The sequence below is a fragment of the Zingiber officinale genome, chromosome 6A (assembly GCF_018446385.1).
Source record: "Zingiber officinale cultivar Zhangliang chromosome 6A, Zo_v1.1, whole genome shotgun sequence".
Lineage (NCBI taxonomy): Eukaryota > Viridiplantae > Streptophyta > Magnoliopsida > Zingiberales > Zingiberaceae > Zingiber > Zingiber officinale.
The window spans coordinates 45,600,437-45,606,749 of NC_055997.1; positions in this window are offsets into that span (position 1 = coordinate 45,600,437).

Here is a 6,313-nt window from a genome sequence, read left to right on the forward strand (position 1 = left end):
TCGCTTCAAAGGTATAACCCTTTATCCATGTAGATCTAGGAGTAGATCTAAGTAGAAACTCGTACATGTAAAATTTTTGAAACCTATCCTTCGCACGAGATCCAGTGGCATGGGTGATTCGGGGTTTCCGCGACACGAAAATGCGGTTTTCGCGGCCCGAAAAACGCAACAGTGGTATCAAAGCCACGTGCGAAGACATGTATGATTTTATTTTGTATTTTTATGAAAAATATAGCTTTTGTGAATTTCTGTAATTTCATGATTTTTATAGTTTTAAAGGGTATTTTTCTCGTAGAAGCGAAGCACAAGTGTTTAGACACTTGTAGGCTTCGACTACCGAGAAGATATTTTCGTAACGACAATGTTTTGACCCAAAACTTTTTGGGACAGCGGGCTAAGGTGCTGTAGGATCGCTTAGGAGCAACTCGTGATGGTTAGATCGCGGGTAGGGGTACTGCCCCTAACCCCGCAAGGGGATTTACTCCGCGATTGCGCCCGAAATCGCTAATCGGGACCGTCGGGAAAAATTTACTCATAAAATTGTAAAAATTATGAAAAATTACAAAAAATTATGAAAAAAATATCATTTAGAATTATATATTATTTTTCTGATAGTCATGGCCCAAAAAGACCCAATATAATTGGATTTGTGTTGTAATTTATAATACGGCCTGCATGTCGTCATGTGTTTGTGTGTGCTGTATTTGATACGCGACCTGCGCATAATTTGTTACATACCTAGTAATCACCTTTATAGTCCACCCAGTTACGGGTGACGTTTGACGAAGCCAAAGTACATAACTCTTTATGTAAGGATCCATGGTGATTTCAGGTCCAAGGACTAATAGTCATACTAATAGCCACATGAGAAAGTATATGCCAGTCATATAACGATCCATGATACTTTCTCATAGCGGGTCATTTAGTATACATTCTCCAATGCATACCCATGTGTCAACTTGATATCTCTATATCCATGACTTGTGAGATCAAATCATCGAGTTGACCTACATGATAGTCTTATTGCATTAACATTGTCCCTGAATGTTAATACTCGACTAGGAATGATTAAGAGTAGTGTTCCCTATATCATCTCACTATCGATTCAAGCAATCGATTGATATAGGTAAGAACCTTCTACTCAAGGACGCTATTATACTTAGTTTATTTGGCACCAATACAAGTAAGCATAATAACCAAAAAACCAAATGCCTTTATATATAAGAATATGATATAATGAGTCCATACAACAATCATCAAATGATTGGCTCTAGGGCTCTAACTAACATTACCTACCCTAACCGGATCAAGAAAAAGATCAACAAGATGACCTAATTGAAAAACCTAATCTAAGTAGCTTACTGCTAAAAAGACCCAAGATTCATCACTGTACAGATGCTTACCTACCGTGATTGTTGATCCACCGAACTCAACTTCACCTCACAACCCCCCCCCCCCCTTCGGTGATCCTCAACCAAGATTGTTGCTGCTGGCAACAAGGGGAGTTGCTGGACCAGAGAACACCATAGAGCAAACACCTCTCTGCTGGATTCCAATAAACCCACAGCACAAGACTACCCTCGTGATCATTGATCCACTGAACCCTACACCTGCGGACCAGATCAAAAGGGGAAAATCAAGAGTGCAACCAAGTGTTCCAAGTACAACCAACTCACCTTGTTGGTTCAACAGTAAGGAACTAGGGCACGAAAGTGGGCAGAGGGATCGGTGTCGGTTGTGGTGGCCGGTGGCAACACGAAGGGAAGAAGGGAGTCGCGGGTCGACGTGGGTAGGGCTCATGGACAGTGGCAACCGACGATCAGTGGCGTCGAAGATCGCGGTGGTGTTGGTAGACGCTAGGGCGTGCGCGCAACCCAGATTAGGGTAGAGGGAGAGGTGGCGTCAGGACGGCGATGTCGCTGGGTCGGTGTCGACACGGAGAGGAGAAGGATAAACGACGAGGTTTGGGAGACGATCGGGTTCGGGAAGAAGAAGAGGAAGCTTGGCGTCGCGGAAGAAAAAGGGGAAGAGGAGAAGAAACCGTCTCGGAGTGGTTAGGGCGCAGCTCGACGCGAAGGAGGAGGCGTCGGGCACGCGGGGAAGGTAAAAACGTAGGAAAAGGAAAAAAAATAAAGAGAAATGGAAAAAATAAATATGAATATAAACATTTCCTCGTTAAAACAGGGTAGCCCAAACAGGCTTTCCCGGGACCCAGTTTTTATCCCCGTAACCTAAGCAATACAAGCTCCGAAAAATTTCTAAAAATTTTAAAAAATTTCCTTATGGTTATCTGCCCTTTTTCGATATTTTACATTTTCCCCCACTAATAAAATTTGGTCCCCAAATTTCATTATCTACCATCAGCAAGTACTAACAACTGATAGAAATTATAAATGCTGAATGGAAAATAAACCACATACCTTAAATGAAAGGTGGGGGTATCGAGCTCGAATCGTATCCTTGATCTCCCAGGTAGCCTCCTTGTCCGAATGATGTTGTCATCCAACTTTAACCAGTCGGATAGTCTTGTTCCGCAACTGACGCTCCTTCCAATCCAGAATCCGTACTGAAACTTCCTCATAAGTGGCGTCAGGCTGAATGGGAACTGAGATATCTGTCAGCACATGTGTCATGTCGGGTATGTATCTCCTCAGCATAGATACGTGGAATACGTCGTGGACGCTTGCCAGGGACGATGGTAGTGTCGGACGATGGTATGTACCACGAAGCTAGCTTACCTCTAAGGTCAAATCTCTTCACCCCTTTCGTGGGTGAAACTCGCAGAAATACATGGTCGCCTGTAGATAACTCTAGGGGTCTCCATCTTCGATCAACATAACTCTTCTGGTGATCATGCGTCTCTGACATACTCCGTCTGATAGTACGAACCAACTCTGCCTTATGCTGAGCTCTATGAGGTCCCAACAGCTGGACCTCCCCAACTTCATCCCAGAGGGTGGGTGTCCGACAAGGCCTACAATACACTTCAAACAGTGTCATCTGGATAGTAGAATGAAAGCTGTTGTTGTAGGTGAACTCTACCAATGGCAAATGATCCTCCCAACTGCCTCCGAAATCCAACACACAAGATCTTAGCAAGTCCTCTAGAGTATGAATGGTCCGCTCTGACTGTCCATGTTAGCTAGAGCCCTAGAGCCAATCATTTCATGATTGTATTTTGGACTTGTTGTATTATATTCTATATAAATAAAGGCATTTGGTTTTTGGTTATTATACTTACTTGTATTGGTGCCAAATAAACTAAGTATAATAACGTCTTTGAGTAGAAGGTTCTTACCTATATCAATCGATTGGTTGAATCGATAGTGAGATGATATAGGTAACACTACTTTTAATCATTCCTAGTCGACTATTAACATTCAGGGACAATGTTAATGCAATAAGACTAGCATGTAGGTCAACTCGATGACTTGATCTCACAAGTCATGGATATAGAGATATCAAGTTAACACATGGGTACGCATTAGAGAATGTATACTGAATGATCCGCCATGAGAAAGTATCATGGATCGTTATATGAGTGTCATATACTTTCTCATGTGGCTATTAGTATGACTACTAGTCCTTAGACCTGAAGTCACCATGGATCCCTACATAAGGAGTTATGTACTTTAGTTTCGTCAAACGTCACCCGTAACTGGGTGGACTATAAAGGCGATTATTGGGTATGTAACAAATTATGCGGAGGGATGTGAGTGATGTAGATGGGATCTATCCCTCCTATATGACGGGAGTGACATCGATATTCTTGATAGAGTGAGACCACGAAGTGCATGACCATGCCCAAATGAGTCAATATGAGATATTGAGCTCATTTGATTGAGTGAGTCTACTTGGAGTTCAAGATTTAGATTGGTCAGAGGATGACACGGTCTATGCCTCACATTGATTAATCTAGATGTCTAGGATAGAAGGACACTTGTCATATATTGTGAGGAGTCACAATTAGTAGTCACAAGGTGATGTTGGATCTCAACATTCTTGTAACTTGGGTAGTAATGATGTATTGATAGATACCGCTCATTACTTATCTTCTAAATGAGTTTAGGGGCATCGCCAACGTTACAAGAACCTATTGGGTCACACACAAAGAACAAGTGGATGGAGATTAGGTTCATATGATGAACCAAGAGGATTAGATTCATGTGATGAATCAAATTGGATTAAGAGTAATCCTAATTGGGCTAATTGAATTGGACTCAAGTTGATTCATGTGTTCAATGAGTCTAATTTAGATTATGACTCTTTGAATCAATTTAATTAAATGAATTAGATTCATTATATTAAATTGGCTTGAATTAAATGGTTGGATTAGATCAACCTTGAAAGAGATTAAGTCAAGTTTGACTTGACTTGAGAGGAAGAGGAAGAGTCAAGTTTGACTTGACTTTATGCCACATCATTTGTGACTTGGAATTAGGAGAACTAATGATGATGTGCCACCTCATGGAGGTTACAACTATTCTCTTTAATGACCTCCACATTAATTGTGATTAATGTTAAAGGGGTTACACCACTTGATGGAAAAAGAGAAGTTTTCTTTTGGTGAGTAACTCTCAGTCAAGTCATCTTCCTCCTCCTAAGCTCTCTTCTTGCTCCTTCTCTTCTCTTGGTCATGGGTTTCAAGCAATGGAGAAGAAAGGAGAGTGAATCTAATCCAAGAATAAAGGTTAGTGAAAGTCATATAGAGATTTTAGAGGAGTGTGTTCTCTTCTTTTCCTTTCTTCTTCTTCCAATCCCATCCGAGAGCATCAAGAAGTGCTAGCACACTTGTGGTGTTCTCTTCTCCATCCTTGTGTGTTAGAGAACACATTTTGTTCGTGTGGATACTTCTAGAGAGTTGTCTACTTTGACAACTAGAGATCCGGTATCTCCTTGGACAAGCGGGACTCGCGAAGGGCACGCATCGAAGGTATAAGATTTTCTCCATGTAGATCTATGTGTAGATCTAGGTAAACTCGTACTCGTAGTTTTTCGAAAAGTTTTCTTTGAACGGATCTGTTGGCTAGGGAGTTTCGGGATTTCCGCGACGTTAAAAAGCGGTTTTTGCGGCCCGAAAAACCCAACAGTGGTATCAAAGCCACGTGCGAAGATGAATACGAGTTTATTTTGGTTTTTATGAAAAATAAACATTCTGTAATATTCTGTAAATTTATGATTTTTATAGTTTTTATGGGTATTTTTCTCGTAGAAGCGAAGCACAAGTGTTTCGACACTTGTAGGCTTCGACTACCGAGAAGTTTTTCCCAAAACGGCCAAGTTTTGCCCCAAAACTTTTTGGGACAGCGGGCTAAGGCACTGTTAGATCGCAAAGGAACCCTCGCGATGGTTAGATCGCGGGTAGGGGCACTGCCCTAACCCCGCAAGGGGATTCGTTCCGCGATTGCGCCTGAAAACCGCTAAACGGGACTGCCGGAAAATTTTACTCATAAAAATTGTAAAAATTATGAAAAATTACAGAAAATTATGAAAATATATAATTTTGAATTATATATTATTTTTGTGATATTCATGGCCCAAAAAGACCCAATATGATTGGATTTATGTTGTAATTTATAATACGGCCTACGTGCCGTCATGTGTTTGTGTGTGCTGTATTTGATACGCGACCTGCGCGTCGTGCCTCCCTATTTATATTCTGGTTGTAAATTAGATTTAGAATCGAATGTAACTCGAGTTTCAAAATTGTAATGTTAATTTTGAAGCGGTGGAAGGTCCACTTGAGACGGAGTTACGAGGAGGGCGCGAGCAACACGAGGTGATCAAAGGAAGGAGCTTGAGAAGCTGTTGACCTTAGGTTGACCATTCGATCTTCTCATTGGCTTGAGAAGATCGTAGAAGGGCCATGACATAATCACAAAATTTAGTTAATTACTTGTGTATGTGATGCATGTTTAATTAAGTAATTAATTAGTGTCTAACGATTAAGATTAGATCTAAATCGTGCACAAGATGCACCCTTACGATTAGATTAGATCTACATCGTGTACAAGATGCACCCTATCGATTAGATTAGATCTATATCGAGTATATGATACAACATCGACGTTTAGATTAGATCTAAATCACGTCAACTCTAATGTCTACCGTGCCGTGATACCTATCACTACCTCGATCACATGTGTTGTTGAATCTGCCAAAGCAGAGCAACACATATTATCTTGATAGGGTACGGAGGGACAATTTTGGTCCCGCCTATCAACGCATGGGTGAGTACAACTCAATTAGATTGAGTAACTAGTTAACTCGGTTGGATCGAGTACAACTATAGGCATTCTTCCAATGGTTGGAA